The 17659-nt window shown below is 42.1% G+C and overlaps 1 pseudogene across 1 annotated transcript; it reads left to right on the forward strand.

The window, feature by feature from the left end:
- Window positions 1-1528: 1528 nt before the first annotated feature.
- Window positions 1529-12609, forward strand: LOC308104390 (actin, cytoplasmic 1-like; annotated as a pseudogene). The gene is made up of 4 exons (XR_013935008.1): window positions 1529-1765; window positions 2470-2720; window positions 3072-3263; window positions 12602-12609. The product of XR_013935008.1 is annotated as an actin, cytoplasmic 1-like (transcript).
- The last annotated feature ends 5050 nt before the right edge of the window (window positions 12610-17659 follow it).

The following is a 17659-nucleotide window of genomic DNA, read 5'->3' on the forward strand; positions in this document are numbered from 1 at the left end:
GATAACCTGGTGAGTTGGTGAATGTACAGTGGATTCATTGTTAGATCAATCTGGGATGTTATAAGTGTGTATTGGGCTGTCTGTCTGTAACCTGCAGCTTAAAGCTAACTAACAGTCCATGCTAGACACATCATTATTCATAGACCATCACTGATCACCATTAAAGCCTCAATTTTACATTTCATATTATTTATAATATTTTTAGCTTGGTTATTATATAGCAGTTTGAGGGAAAGAGCTCTAGCTCCGTTTTTGTACTGTTATTTAGCATGACAGTATGTTTTGTGGTCATGGGTCAATGTGTGTTGTTGGTCAACACATGTTTACCTCCATCTGGGGTGTGTGGGTTTTGTAAACCGCTCAGTGTAACATGCATGATATTATACTGCTAAATGAGGAGAAATCAAATTAGTGATGGACTGTTTCAGACAATGTAATGTATTGTAGATGTTGATTCTAATCACTGTATCTGATCTGTTTATGTATGTCTAGGCCCCTATGCTCTTGTTTATTGTACATTATAGGGCAGTGAGGGTGTACAAATGGACCCTCATTTGGTTCCATTTGTACACTCTTGAGAGATAGGATTTTATAATATAGATTGAGGTCCCAGAGATAGAAAATGTTATCAAATGGGGGTCTTTGGTCTAATGCATATCAAACTGGGGGTCCTTGAAATTAAAAGGTTTGAGAACCACTGACAGGGGATACTGTCACAGGAACACATTCCTATTTGAGACAGTTATGTATGCAAATATTCCAAAACTATTTGAGATATTAAATGATGTGCAGGACTATTGGCTTTGGACTGACAGAGACGGAAAGCTGTTCAATTATGTATTTTTAATTATGTACATTTAATTATGTGTAGGCCTTTATGTATAGTCTACATGATTGTGGATGTTGTGTGTGCATTATGCTCCCAACTAGTGTAATAGAGTTGAGGCTTTGGACAGAGAGAGACCCAAAGCTGTTTATGTGAATAAAATGTTCATCCAATACGTGTGCTATTACAGTAGTTCTCAAACGTTTTCATGTGAAGGACCCCCAAATTAATATGCATTTGACTATAGGGTTTATTGATGATTTTGATGTTATAATAACGCATTTTTCTGGAGACCCCCGGGAACCCCCTTAAGGACCCCTGGGGGTTCCCCTGACCACAGGCCTTTTTAATATTTTCTGCATCTACATGCAAGTAGGGACATGGTGTCACAAAGCAAAAAAGCACTGGTAGTAAGTACTTCCAGCTTATGCTGGTTTCAGGGTGCAAGTCCCTGCAGTGCTGTACCCTGCTGTCTGTCTCACCTTTGTCCTGTATGTTAAATTAGCCAATCTACAAGCTCGCATGTTAAGTAAATTGGTTTTCAGGATTCAAAAATGTCAAAAAGCTTGCAGATATGCCACTTTTGTGACGCTGTAGCATGCTCAAGTAGGGCATTAATTTACAAAAGTGAAAATATGGAGATGTGTTTCTCCCCCCCCCTGCTGTTTGTTAACCTTTGTGTTTCTTCTTCCTCTCCAGGGTGTGATGGTGGGCATGGGCCAGAAGGACAGCTACATGGGCGACGAGGCCCAGAGCAAGAGAGGCATCCTGACCCTGAAGTACCCCATCGAGCACGGCATCGTCACCAACTGGGACGACATGGAGAAGATCTGGCATCACACCTTCTACAACGAGCTGCGTGTGGCCCCCGAGGAGCACCCCGTCCTGCTCACAGAGGCCCCCCTCAACCCCAAGGCCAACAGGGAGAAGATGACCCAGGTAAGAAAACAAAAACTGGGGACTTGCAGGAAGATGTGGGGCTGGGTTATGAACGAAAATGTTTCGAAACCCGACATTTAGAAAAAACAATAACCGACTTAGTCTGGCTCATGTAGTTTAATTAAATAGCTGCAGGGTTGAATTTTTTATATCAATGAATCGACATTAACATGATTTTATTTGTAAATAATCAAATCAATTAGTCTGACTATTTCACCCTGTATTATGCTTTGTTGTACACGGGTGGCGTACAAAAATGGCAGATCTACAAGCTCACAACACGATGCATTGTGAGCTTGTAGATCGGTTACTTGGGTGACAAATATTTTTTTAAAGTAGCAGAAATGGCTGCTCTACAAGCTTGCAACGCAAGTTGTAAGCTTGTAGATCTGCTATTTTTGGAAAATGTTTGAATGTGCAAAATCTTTCAATATGGACATGATTATGACAATTATGCAAAAACAATTACGACTATCAAATAATTGCACTTGTCGCAGGCCTAGTCTAGTTCCTCAACCTGTCCTCTTTTCCTCCTGCTTGCCACTCTCTAGGTCTCCTCTTTCCTCAGCTGATCTTTTCTTCTTTAATGGAAGCTTCAGGGTCCTGACCCAGTGTTTGAGAACCACTGAACTAGAGCAATATTCATTCTTTGTGATAACAGAAGTGACTCATCATCTAACCCACCCAACCCTCTCTTCATTCAGATCATGTTCGAGACCTTCAACACACCCGCCATGTACGTGGCCATCCAGGCCGTGCTGTCCCTGTACGTACGCCTCTGGTCGTACCACCGGTATCGTCATGGACTCCGGTGACGGCGTGACCCACACTGTGCCCATCTACGAGGGCTACGCTCTGCCCCATGCCATCCTCAGGTTGGACCTGGCTGGACGCGACCTCACAGACTACCTCATGAAGATCCTCACAGAGAGGGGCTACAGCTTCACCACCACAGGTTGGCAAAAACACCTTGAAACCAGCCAAACTCCTCAGCCACCCATTGAAACCAGCTAGAGAAGGCTTTTAGTGTTATATTGTTGCTAGAGGTGTAAAACCCCTCAACATCCTGTCGGCGGTTTACACCACAAGCAAACTTAAACCACTTAATCCCTTTAGACTTGGTAAACAGGACATGAGCTGGCTCTGTACTTTCTACACAAAATCTCTTGGGCAAAAATAGCTATAGATCTGCTATTTTTGGCTTAAGTTCCCCCACAATATGCATGCTGGGATTCCAAGTTGTTAAATAAAATGAATTATATATTGCCTTCTGTTAACTAATCTCATTCTCCTTTCTGCCCAACAGCCGAGCGTGAGATCGTGCGTGACATCAAGGAGAAACTGTGCTATGTTGCACTGGACTTTGAGCAGGAAATGGGCACCGCGTCCTCGTCTTCCTCCCTGGAGAAGAGCTACGAGCTGCCCGACGGACAGGTCATCACCATCGGCAACGAGAGGTTCCGTTGCCCAGAGGCCCTCTTCCAGCCCTCATTCCTCGGTGAGTCACTAATTTCAGTAATTTGGATTCCATAGCAGCCAGCATGTCTGCGAAAATAGCCGATCTACAAGCTCTCAATGTGTCTTGTAGATTAGTATTTAAAGCCAGAGTCTGATTTCTTTGCCTGGTTGGCATTATGTAAAACGGCAGGAACAATATTACTAAACATCATAATTGTATGTATTGACTCATTTTAACACTGTTTCACAGTCTCATAATAATGGGTTTGGCCATACACATTTTCAGTCGTGAGCTTTTATTTTGCTTTAATCTATGTTTACATGAAATGTTATCACTCAATTAGTTGTCACGCTGTCCAGTTAACAAATTTGGTTCCATTTGTACACTCTCTTAGGATTTTATAGTATAGATTGTGGTCCCAGAGATAGAAAATGTTATCAAATGGGGCCGGGGGCCGTGGTCTAATGCCATCCTTGAAATTAAAAGGTTTGAGAACCACTGTGACAGTTATTTATGCAAATATTCCACTTTCACTTTTCACTTCATTAATGTTTTTAAATAGCCGATCTACAAGTTTGTAGATTGGCTATTTTCAAATAGCTGATGTATATAGGGTCTATAGAAGCTTGCTGATTTTGAATCTATAGATATTAACACATTTTTCTGGGGACCCCAGTACAGTTCATCAGTACAGTAAGTTATTTAACTTGACAGTGTGGTGCTAAAGCTGCAGTTGAAATACAGCTCTTAGAGAACCACTCCCCTGGTGTGTGTTCATATTATTTGAGATATTACATTATGTGCAGGCCTATTGGCTTTGGACTGACAGAGACAGACAGAAAGTTGTTCAATACATGTTCATCCTGTGTGCAAATAGTCAATCTACAAGCTTGTAGATTGGCTATTTTCAACCAGGTGATGAAAGGTTTAAAGTGGCTAAAATGTGTAACATGGATTATAGGCCAAATGCTACAGCAGAGGAAATGGTGAGAAATCAAATGAGTGATTGACTGTTTTAGACAATATGCATCTTGATTCTAACCAAATGACTGTATCTGAGATATTTATTTATGTCTAGGCTCCTATGCTCTTGTTTAGTGTACATGATAGGGCAGTGGTTCTCAAACAGAGGGTGTACAAATGGAACCAAATGGACCCTCACGGGTCCATTTGGTTCCATTTAAACACTCTTAGAGTTAGGATTTTAAAGTATAGATTCAATTCAGAACCTCTGGCCCAAATTTTTCACATGGGCCTGTTATAGCGCTACCAGGAGGCCGCTTTGTGCAAAACATTTTTTTGACAGTACTCCTACAGATTCTGTCCAAACGTCAGGTAAATCGGTACACACTGGCCCTCATTTATCAACGCAGCGTATAAACCGGCGTATATCTTTCCATATATTCGGCCGTACACCAACGTCGAAGTCACATTTATCAACGAATCCTACACAGCTGATCCGAGCCTACATTTGGTCCCAGGCTTGATAAATGTCACGGCTGAAACCTAGCGTCATTTAAATAACACGCCCTTAAATATTCTCAAAACGCCCCGATTTTACGACATGAAGAAGAACCAGAATACGACCAAAGACATCAAAAGCCAATAAGAAAGAGTTTCCCCCGCCTGCCTCGCCACACACGCACACGCACACGCACACGCCCCCCTCTCTCTCTCTCTCTCTCTCTCTCTCACACGCACACACACACACACACACGCCCGCCCAGCTGTGTTTTTCATGTATTGTAATCCGTACCGTAGCGGTACAATCTTTGTCACGTAGGCTTGTAGCCTACATGAATGACATATTATGATACCAATCACATCGCCATGAATGGAATACGTTTGTATATTAATTTATTTAACCCATACCGAGCAGTGCACAAGCAGTCATGTAGGATATTCCCCGTTAGACTCGGACGGGCGGCAGTGATTCCGTCACCGTGCCGCCACATTAATAAGAGATTGGAGCGTCGGGTTTATATCCTTAACCCAGCCAGGTTGTAGTCTTCAAAACTCTCTATGACATAACTCCATAACATAGGACAAGCTACTGTAAGTTTGTACACCTCACTGTCCATGAAAAGATCGTCGGGAGTCCCGAAAATGCGCTCGCAGAAGCGCTGTATATTTTGAAAATAGCAGATCTACAAGCTCACAACGCGTCGCGATGCGACCCGTTTTTGAGCTTGCAGATCTGCTATTTTCAAATAGCCAATGCAACTGAATAACTGTTAAAGCAGTTTGTTTAAATTACTTTATAAAATGTGATATTTTCACAGGGATTATTTATTAGTGTAGATATACATTTAGGAGTGGATTATGTGTCCAGATGCCTGTCAGACAGTCAGACAATGCTGCTCCGCAGATCTAGAATGGAATAAACGGGCGCAGCCAACGTCAACAACTGGTCTCGACCAGACGTGAGATCTCAGTGTATGGTAGGATGAAGCCCACGTCAGGATATATTGATAAATGCCGAAAGGTGCGGTGATCTCGCCGTACGCCCATTATTTGGGCTGCACCGCGTTGATAAATGAGGGCCAGTATCTCTATAGTCATTAAACAAAACCTGTCTTTCAGATTTTTCATATTCCATCCTGATTGGCTAAAAATGGCTTCAAAAGTTCGCAGGAGTGCTCCGTTTTGAACAAAATGCCTCGAATCATGATCACAGCATGCAGTTTCCCTGAAACTATGCACGCACATTCCCACTATGCCGAGGAAGAAATGCCACTTAAAACACTTCAAATCAGCCTCATGGTGGCGCTAAAACAGGCCGATTCGTGTTTTTACCTATAACTGCACCGATCTGTATAAAACTTTGCATACGCACTCCCTAGAGGCCAAGGAAAAACCTTTGCCCTGTATTTTTCACATCTGCCTTTTATAGCACCACCAAGAGGCCAACTTATGTAAAACACATTTGTTTATATTACTCCTTCCCATTTTATCCAAATTTCACGCAAATCGGTAGACATGATCTATATAGTCATGTGATCAAGACATATCTGTTTGATTTTTCATATTCCATCCTGATTGGCTAAGATTAACATCCAAAGTTTGCAGTAGTGGCTTGTTTTGAACAAAATGCCGCAGATCATGAACGCAGCGTCTGATTGCCGTGCATGGCCTAGGAAGAAATGGCACCCTTTTCACATTGGCCTATTATAGCGCCACCAGGATGCCAAAATAACCTACCTGACCTGGCGGAGACCTGTGCTTCGAGGAGCACTTTTTCTAGTTCCCCTTGGGTTCCTCTCATTCACACACATGTATTTTGTCTTGCTGCGGCAAAATGTTCACTTAATTGTCTTTTTTAGATAGCCGATCTGCAAGCTTGTGGATTGTCTATTTCAAATAATTGATGTATAGGGTTAATATCGGCTTGCTGATTTAGATGCTATATTAACACATTTTCCTGGGGACCCCCTTAAAGGTGCGTTTTCTGTGGTCTGGGGTTTTCTGAATAATTAGGCTGAAAAGTAATCTGAGATTGGCCCTTCGACAGTGAGGTCACAGTCGATTAATCCCGCCCACTCTCCTCCTCGCCCCTCCCCTCCCCTATCCTTTCCTTTGGGGGGGGCGGAGCAGAGGTGATGATTGACAGGCAAAATCCCTCACCAGCGACACCCGCAGGCAAACATTTCTTTTTTCATTGCAGTTGAAAAGGCTTTAGAAATGTGAGAGAAAAACACCTACAGTGAATCACTGGAGTGGGATTTTCAGTTAAAACTTTTTGTACACGTTTGAAGGACCAGGACAAAGACTCTGAATGTGGTGTAAACATGAATGTCATGATACCTTTAAGGACCCCTGGGGGTCCCCTGACCCCAATCTGAGAATCACTGTGCTATTTTCTACTGTGATTACAGGTCAATCATATCAGTATGAAGGAGAGCTGTATTGGTTCTTTATCAAGCCACTGCAACACACGTTATTCAGGCCTTTTTAATATTTTCTGTATTCACATGCAAGTAAGGACATGGTGGCGTCACAAAGCAAACAAGCACTGGTAGTAAGTACTTCTAGCTTATGCTGGATCCAGGGTGCAACTCCCTGCAGCGCTGTGCCCTGCTGACTATCTCACCTTTGTCCTGTTGTATGTTTACATGAAATGTTATACATTACATTACAGTCATTTAGCAGACGCTTTTATCCAAAGCGACTTACAATAAGTGCATTCAACATAGGTAGGGAACGAAACTACTAATCACCAGAAGCATTAAGTGCATTCTCTTCTAAAACAAGCAACCAAGAGTATACCTAGCGCTAAAGTAAAAGTGCAATATATCAGCTACCTACTTTCATAAACCGATGAGACAAAATAGGAAAATCAAATGAGCAAGAGCTAAAACAAAGAAGTGTATCGAATAAACAAGATCCAATAAAACAAGAGTTTGTACAACTAGTTAACAGCAAGTAGGCAAGGCGAAGAGGAAGGGTAGTGTTTCTTGAAGAGGTGGGTTTTCAGCCTGCGGCGAAAGATGGGCAGTGACTCTGCTGTCCTGACATCAGTGGGGAGTTCATTCCACCACTGTGGGGCCAGAACAGAAAAAAGTCGTGACCGTGTAGATCGGCCAGAAGGACCCTTGAGCGACGAGGCAATCAGTCGCCCCGAGGTGGCCGACCGAAGTGGTCGGGCAGGGGTGTAAGCATCGACCATAACCCGGAGGTAAGAAGGAGCTGTTCCTTTCACTGCCCTATAGGCTAGCACCAGGGTTTTAAACTGGATGCGAGCCGCTACGGGGAGCCAGTGTAGAGAACGGAGAAGGATAGTTGTGTGGGAGAACTTGGGGCGGTTGTCACTCAATTCATTGTCATGCTGTCCAGTTAACAAATTGACAAGGACGGTTGACATCTATGTGCAAAGAGGCTGTGTTTTCAGATCAGCTATAGTTGTCTGAGAGTTGTCCAGTTAACAAATAAACAAGAATGCATGACAACGGTGTGCAAAGAGGCTGTGTTTTCAGATCACCTGCAGTTGTCTGAGAGTTGTTCATTGTTGGTCGGCGGAGCACGGGATCGAACCCGCGACCCGTGGCATAACAGAAACACATGGCTACTAGACATGCACATCACATGGCATAACAGAAACACATGGCTACTAGACATGCAAATCACATGCAAATATGCAAGAGACATGCAAAGGAGGGACCCTCCCCGATTTGACCACGTGACAGGGCTTGGCCAATGGCTTCGCAGGACGGAAAGCACTACGGTACGACTGATCCCCGGTCGCAGGGGGTCGGCCTACAGGAGGCTTTGTTGGTCGGTCGGTCGGTCGGTCGGTCTGTCCCTCTTTTCCTCCCCAGCCATTCAGGAACGCTTCAGATTTCAACCACCGTCGTGAAAATGTGTCCTTCGCTGTGACGCCATGCTGTGGAAAACACGCCCATAGGCTAAGCTTTGCAGGACGTGCTGTGATTGCTGTGATCTTTTCCTACCCAGCCATTCAGATTTCAACCACTAGGGGTCTGGCAGAACCAGGTCTCCTGGTCTTGTTGGTAAAGAGATTTAGTATAGAGCCAAAACAGGAGGGGATTTAGTAGAGCCAACTAAGTATACAGAAGGGTTTAAGTGGTTGAGCTATTTAAACCAACACCTGATTTATACTTTAACCCATTAAGACCGCAAAATTTATTTGGGCTATTTAAACATATCAGATATACAAGCTCATAGTGCGGCACGAGTGTTGCGCTATGAGCTTGTTGATCTGATATTTTAGCATTTGTGCAAATCTTTGAATATATATATTTTAAAGCGGACATTTGTAACTCAAATCTTTGCTTCTGGGGAGATCCCTGGAACTAAATCTATTACAAATGTTTGCTTTTCAGAGTATTTCCAATTTTATACAAACACCTTGTGACGACCACACCCAGCCACCAGTGGTGTAAAAGTAACCAAGTACATGTACTCGATCGGGTACTGTACTTAAGTACAATTTTGAGGTATTTTTGGGCGGTGTAGCCGCCCCTATAAGCGGGGTTGGGACACCTCATTAGCTGTACTGTGATTGGCTCATTAGTACACCCCTAGCTGTACTGTGATTGGCTGACTCTATTCAGCACTGTGATTGGCTAGCGAGACACATGATGACATTAATAACCTATAAATAAGATTATGGACTTCCAAAAATAATTTTTTTTGGGAAGTGAGACTTGATTTGGAAAGGCACACAATGAGGGGGAGAGGAGTCTTGGTGAGAGAGGTAAAGAAGAACCCAAAGATCACTATGGCTGAAATGAGAAAAGAAGAAACCGATTTTGAGAACAAAATTGAAAATGATAGACTTGATAGACGATACACAGAATCTTGTGTATCGTTTTTTTTTTTTAACGATACACAAAGTCACATCAGAATATGACTTTAATAATAAATGATTTTCAATAAATGTATTTCTTTTTTGAAGTGAGCTTCCATCACTATGATGACCACTGTGATGACCACACCGCCCACTTCACACTGGGTGTGATTTTTGGGCGGTGTAGCCGCCCCTATAAGTGGGGTTGGGACACCTCATTAGTATTAGTTTCCTGCACTGTGATTGGCCCATTAGTAGACCCCTAGCTGTACTGTGATTGGCTGACTCTATTGGCTGACTCTATTCAGCACTGTGATTGGCTAGCGTGATAACATGATGACATTAATAACCTATAAATAGGATTATGCACTTCCAATTTTTTTTTGGAAGTGAGCTTCCATCACTATGATGACCACTGTGATGACCACACCGCCCACTTCACACTGGGTGTGATTTTGTACTTTACTGGAGTATTTCCAATTGTCAGTACTTTTACTTCTACTCCGCTATAATATTGCACTTTTACTCCACTACAATTATTTGAAAACTTTAGTTACTAGTTGCTTTGTACATTTTGATTACTATTACAAAACCACTCCATCCCTACATTTCGGCCATTTGAAAATACCAGATCTACAAGCTCACAATGCGTCGCATTGAGCTTGTAGATATGCTATTTTCAAATGATTTTTATGCATTTTATACATTTGCAAACATTGTGAAATGGGACATTCTGCATGATGAGTACTTCCTTTCTACTTTTGGTACTTTAAGTACATTTTGATACCAATACTTTTGCACTTTTACTGAAGTACATTTTGAATTCCGGACTTTTACTTGTAACAGGGTGTTTCTACATTGCAGCATCGATACTTTTACTTACTGTAAGTACAGAAATTTAGTACTTTTTTCCACCACTGCCACCCACCACCACCACCACACACCCCTCTGGCTGCTTATAAAGAACGTGTAGCGATGGTGCAGGTCTCCAGTCAGTGTGATGTATTTATCGGTGGTTCTCCACTCATGACTGATGCTTTTCCATTAGTATGGAGGGAGGCAGACTCCAGGGTCTCTCTGGATGTCCTTCCACCCATTTCTCTCTCACAGCACCCATTTGTATCCGTCCTAGCACCCACTTCTCCTTCCTAGCGACCATTTTCCCCCTCCTAGCTATTCCACCAGCTATTTACAACCAGGTTCTGTGTAACTAGTGGACCCTTCGGCAGTGGTGTAAAGTAACCAAGTACATTTACTCAAGTGCTGTACTTAACAAATTGAGTGCCATAAACGGTCCGGACCGTTTTTGAGAATCCATGCGTCGTGTGCCATAAACGGTCCGGACCGTTTTTGGCCCATTTTCTTTTATACGTGGGGCCCACGTGGGGCGCTCTAACGAAACTTTGGGATCATCCAAGGAGTCTCTGAGAAGGAGAGGCCGGGTGTGGATCCATGTCAAAAATCCTTCCGGTCGGCCGCTCCAATGTTAACTCCTTGACTAAAAGCTTAATATCTCCATTTCTTTTTAACGTGGTGGAAGTGAGCCGTTTTCGATCGGCGATCACTCTGCAATGGAGGATCGCGTTAGAAATATTATTGTTCCAGGCGTTAGTCGGGAGTCGGGACCCTCCGCCGTCTCGCACGCACGCTTTGTTTACATGCACTTCCGCGTCGGGGCTTTTACTGCACGAAACCTATCAACGTAAGTGGATGGAAGATATGCAGTAGTAGTATAGGTACTGAACGTACCCTATTTTAATAAACTTCTGGCACACAATTTGTTAAGTACAATTTTGAAGTACTTTTACTTTACTGGAGTATTTCCAATTGTCTGTACTTTTTACTTCTACTCCACTACATCTCAGAGGTAAATATTGCACTTTTACTCCACTATAATTATTTGAAAACTTTAGTTACTAGTTACTTTGCACATATAAATGATTACATTATAAAACATACATTAACCACTTTAGCCCTATTTTATACCTAGGCTATTTGAAAATAGACGATCTACAAGCTTTTCAAACATTGTAGTACTTTTACTTTTGGTACTTTAAGTATATCTACTTCTACATTACAGTATTGATACTTTTTACTTAAGTAAAACATTTGAGTACTTTTTCCACCACTGCTCGTCGGTCCGTGTCGCCTCACAGGCATGTCATTATTGAATGAAACAGAGTCAACGGCGCCACTGGGGCAGATTAACGCCACATCACATCACTCTCTCTCTCTCCATCCCCTCCCAGTGTGTCTATTGTCACTACTGAAAGAATGATATTTCTCATTTCAGTTCATCTGCCGGTGGGGTGCAGTCAGACGCAATACAGAGCTGTCACTTGTGATCAACATGATAAAGATGGTTGAGAGACGGGGCTTTTTCTCCTTCAGACGGCACTTTATGGTTATGTTACCTCTATTCATTTTTCTTTCAGATATTTCAGATGATGAGTGAGATTTCACCAGTGGTGGAATAAGTACTCAATTTTGTTTTATTTCTTAAATATAAGTATCAATACTGCAATGTAGAAATACTCTGCTACAAGTAAAAGTCCGGAATTCAAAATTTACTTGATTAAAAGTACAACAGTATCGGTATCAAAATGTCCTTAAAGTACCAAAAGTAGAAAGTACTCATTGTGCAGAATGTCCCATTTCACAAGTTTTCAAATGTATGAAATGTATATATCCTTTTAAAATTGCAGATCTACAAGTTCAAAATGTGTTGCATCGCGACGCATTGTGAACTTGTAGATCGTCTATTTTCAAATGGCCTAAATGTATATACTATAGGGCTTAAGTGGTTAATGTATGTTTTGTTATAATAATCAAATTGACAAAGTAACAAGTAACTAAAGTTTTCAAATAATTGTAGTGGAGTAAAAGTACAACATTTGCCTCTCAGATGTACTGGAGTAGAAGTAAAAGTACAAGTACAATTGGAAATACTCCAGTAAAGTAAAAGTACCTCAAGATTGTACTTAAGTACAGTACTTGAGTAAATGTACAAAAGTGTGTGGAGAAATTATATCAGGTTCCTTTCTCTGTACTTCTCTGTTTCTGTCTCCAGCTCAATAGCATTAGACAAAACACATCATGAGAAGAAACACTATGTTGTCGCTGTCAGTTGGATACCTTGTACGTCCCAGACTGTTGTTTTAAGGAAATGAAAATAATAACCTGTGTTCCAATGGAAGCAGTGAACAGCTCTGCTGTTGGTAGACAGCTGTGTTAGACTGTTCAAGGAGAAGAGGAAATGTCTTCATTTGTGCTGTGTTCAGCAATGCCTTTTTCAGCTCCATTGGGTTCAACATAAACGGACAGACTGATGGTAGAGATACACTGTGTGTGCTTGCACACCTGTGTTCCTTTGTTTGTGTGTGTGGGTGTGTGTGTGAGCAGCTCACACACACACACCCACACGAGCGTGCATGCGATACACAGACACAGGCGTGTGTGGTGGTATCTCCTGGAGTGCTGTGGGTGTGTTGTACAGTGATGCCAGAATAATGGGACTATAGGGACAAAATGCCATCAAAAACTGACCTGATGCCCTAAAAATATTTAATGGGGACAGAAATGTAACAGTTTCATAATTAAACAAGGTTAACAGTAACCACACAGGACCCTGGTTTCTACCCTAGAATATTTTGAACATATTAATGATATATTAGGATTATATATTCTCAGTGGGAAATATAATATTTGTTATCATATATGTAATCATCATCATCATAAATCAGTAAGGTGAGGGTGATGTCAATCATGAACCAGTGGGAACTGGTTCATGATTCATGGTTCATGACCATGGAGATCCTAGCAGTGGTGGAAAAAGTACTCAGACATTTTACCTAAGTAAAAGTAGCAATAACACAATATAAATATACTCTGTTACAAGTAAAAGGCCTGTGTTCAAAATGTTACTTGAGTAAAAGTACAAACGTATTGGCACCAAAATATACTTCAAAGTACCAAAAGTAAAAGTACTAAGATGTTTGAAAATAGCCGATCTACAAGCTCACAACGCGTCGCGAGCTTGTAGATCGGCTATTTTCAAATAGCCTATGTATGACATAGGCCTAAAGTGGTTAAAGTATGTTTCATAATATAATAATTAATATCTGCAAAGTAACTAAAGTTTTCAAAGATTGTACTGGAGTAAAAGTACAATATGTGCCTATATGTGAGATGTAGTGGAGCAGAAGTAAAAGTATAGAAAATTGTTAATACTCCAGTAAAGTAAAAGTACCTCAAAATTGTACTTAAGTACAGTACTTGAGTAAATGTACTTATACTTTCCACCACTGGATCCTAGTACATGGAGATCCTAGTACATGGAGATCCTAGTACTCCATATATTCAAAGATTTGGACACATTTTCACGATTTTTCAAAAATAGCAGATCTACAAGCGACACTCGGTGCCGCGCTATGAGCTTGTAGATCTGCTATTTTTGAATAGCCAAAACTATAAAATATGGATAAAGGGGTTGAAATGATTGTAACGCTTTATTAACACATTTTGCTGGGGACCCCCTGGTACCCCCCAAGGACCCCTGGGGGTCCCTGGACCCCACTTGAGAACCAATGCTGTACTGTGCTGTGCTGTACTGTATGAGAGTAAACAATTTTCCTTCATAACGATAGAGATCATTACATTGAGCTTGGTGGACAAGACATGAGGAGAATAATCCATACAGCTGGCATGGGACATATCATATGGACTGCATTACATTGCATTATGTAAATCACAACATCCATCTGTTGTACCATCGCTACATAATCTGTTTGTTTATACATAATGACTTCATGAATGTTTTTATTATATTTATGAATAATTGCACCTAATTACAAGGGTATGTTTTCACAGTATTATGTGTAAGCTGGTGTTAAAGCATTGCTATAAGGCAGGAAGTTAAATTAACCATTTCTGGTGAGTTGTGACATTCTATAATTATACTCACTTAAAAACTGTCCGGGGTGCTCCCAAAAGCCTTAGACGATAAATGTACCCACATTTTTTTGGAAAGTGAAATATTCCTTTAATGAGAGCTGTGATATTATATATTTATTTACTGTCTTAATGACTATGCAGCCTTCAAATCCAGTCCTACAATATATTGCGCTGATCAGAGCAATGGTCACCGAGTTACGGCTCATTTGAAGTGTTAAAACACGGCTGTAGCGCCCCACACTTGTTCAATTTAGTTTTTTTTATCTGACAATTGTCATGACAGACTCTTACTTGTAACAGAGTACTCTAATATTTGTAACTCTATGGGGACGCAACTCACAAGGCTCAAGGCCTCGCTGTTGGCACACCTGCCATGTTGTCAAACAATGTCACAAGCACAGCGATAGGGGGGGACGTGGTTTGCAAAATGTGCTGGTTGCAAACGGCACATACACCCGTCTGTACTCTGCAGTGCATTCTACATTGCAGTATTGATACTTTTACTTAAAGTTATACAATGCAGGTCCACAAATAACGATGTTTAGCAGCCTCTGCTGGTCATTACCGTCACTGCAGGCCGTTTGTTTATTCCTCTGTTACCCAGAATTCCATTTGTTTTCACCGGAAGACGGAAGCGTTTCAAAAAGCGTTCTTTTAATTGTTTTATACGATCTGTGGATCGTTTCTCTTAGCCAGTGGAGCTTTAGTTACCGTGAGCTGTGTTTTCTTTTTCTGTTGTTTTTCGATCTTCAAATCATACAATCTCTTAAAATCAGCGTGAGTTTCCTTTTTGTTATTAGCGCGGTAGTTCCTGGCCAAACAGGAAACCGGTGCGGTAGTTCCTGGCCAATCAGGAAACCGGTGCATTTCCGCTTCCGTTTTCCGGCTACATGACGTCATTTTCGTATTACTTTAAGTAACTGTAGCTGCTGTCCATGGTCCTGAAGTATATGTAGCTGCTGTCCATGGTCCTGAGGTATATGTAGCTGCTGTCCATGGTTCTATATAGTAACTGTAGCTGCTGTCCATGGTCCTGAAGTATATGTAGCTGCTGTCCATGGTTCTATATAGTAACTGTAGCTGCTGTCCATGGTCCTGAGGTATATGTAGCTGCTGTCCATGGTTCTAAACTGCCCAATTTTTTTTCGGAAACTTAACTTCGGTCAATTATATCTCCCCCTTAATGATACCAATTGGTATTGTGTTTTATATAATTTTATCGTTGATTAGTCACCTTTACAAGAGGTACAGCTTGTAAGGATCATGGCATTCGTGGAATGAGCAACACAGCTAAACGTGTGGGTAGCGCCTCCAAAAAAATTGCCAAAATCACCCAATATGCTTCTGTATGTATTCACTCTTGCTTTGAGCAACCTGTCAGCACACACCTGCTGAGAGGTGTGTGCCAGTTGTCACAGGTGTGTGACTGCCTCATAGGTGAGTGACTGGCACCTGAACATGGGTTCTGCAACTGTGTTGAGTTTGTGTTGATGCTCCAAGCAGCAACACTGCCCCCATGGAAAGATGCCACGTTTGTCCCTTCAGGATAAGGCCCATGCAGTGGGGCAAGTGAAGCTGGTGTTCCGTTATGCAGAGTGACAGCATTATTTGGTGTCAGCCCTGGTACCATTTCCAAACTTACAACCAAGTTCTGTGAGACTGGTGAAGTCAACAAGGAAGACAACAACCCAAGGCCCCTTGCTTCACTGAGGAACCATAGATTTACTGGCAAGATTTGCACAACGGTACCAAAAACAGATGCGAAAGTTGCAGGACCCATGCTCATGTGCCAGTCACACACCTGTGACTGGCACACACCTGCCTGAAAATGGTACCAGTGCTGACATCAAATAATGTGTAATCTGCGTAACGGAACACCAGCTTCACTTGCCCTATTGCACGGGCCTTATACTGAAGGGACACATGTGGCATCTTTCCATGGGGGCAGTGTTGCTGCTTGGAGCATCAACACAAACTCAACAAAGTTGCAGAACCCATGTTCAGGTGCCAGTCACTCACCTGTGAGGCAGTCACACACATGTGACTGCTGGCACACACCTCTCAGCAGGTGTGTGCTGACAGGTTGCTCAAAGCAAGAGTGAATACATACAGAAGCATATTGGGTGATTTTGGCAATTTCTTTGGAGGCGCTACCCACACGTTTAGCTGTGTTGCTCATTCCACGAATGCCCGTTCCTTACAAGCTATACCTCCTTGTAAAGGTGACCAATCAACGATAAAAATGATATAAAACACAATACCAATTGGTATTATTAAAGGGGAGATATAATTGACCGAAGTTAAGTTTCCGAACTTTTTTGAGCAGTTTTATATAGTAACTGTAGCTGCTGTCCATGGTCCTGAAGTATATGTAGCTGCTGTCCATGGTTCTATAGTAACTGTATCTGCTGTCCATGGTTCTGAAGTAACTATGGTCCCTGGTGTGGCTATTCTGATTGCAGTCCACTGAACATACGCAAGAATGGATGTTACGTTTGTGGTGTCCGCGGTCGACCCAGAGTCTAGACAATTCTAATATAGGATACTGACTTAATGAGAGCTGTGACATTATACTGGGCGGGCCATAATGCAAATAGCAAATATTGGTTTCAAGCCTAGATTTAGAAATGTCTACAGAGTCGTCTTCTCTGACAGTTGGAGGAAGAGCATTCCAAAGGCAGGGGGCACGATTTTCCATTCAGTCCAATGCCCTGCAGCTGAGCTTTTTTTTTGTTTTTTACTAATAACACCATTTTCTCTATTCACTGAATATTAATTATGATAATCTCAGTTATGTACGGTAAGGCAACACGCTCAAAAAAAGAAAGACAAAAAGAAAAGCATTCTCCTGATCAGTGGCCAGTTCTTTTGCAGAACCTACAGGGCATTACCTCTATCGCCCCACCTCATGCTCCCTGGACCCGGTCCCATCCACTCTGCTGCAGTCTATTGCACCTGAACTTCTTCCCTTCTTAACCCACCTTATTAACACCTCTCTGACGTCTGGCTACTTTCCCTCTGCTTTCAAGACTGCCAGAGTCACCCCCCTCCTGAAGAAACCGACACTTGATCCCTCTGAGATCAAGAACTACAGACCGGTTTCCCTTCTATCCTTCCTATCTAAAACTCTCGAACGTGCTGTGTTCAAACAACTGTCCTCGTACCTCCACCAGAA

This window comes from Gymnoscopelus braueri (genome assembly GCF_963280865.1).
Source record: "Gymnoscopelus braueri genome assembly, chromosome: 17".
Taxonomy (NCBI): domain Eukaryota; kingdom Metazoa; phylum Chordata; class Actinopteri; order Myctophiformes; family Myctophidae; genus Gymnoscopelus; species Gymnoscopelus braueri.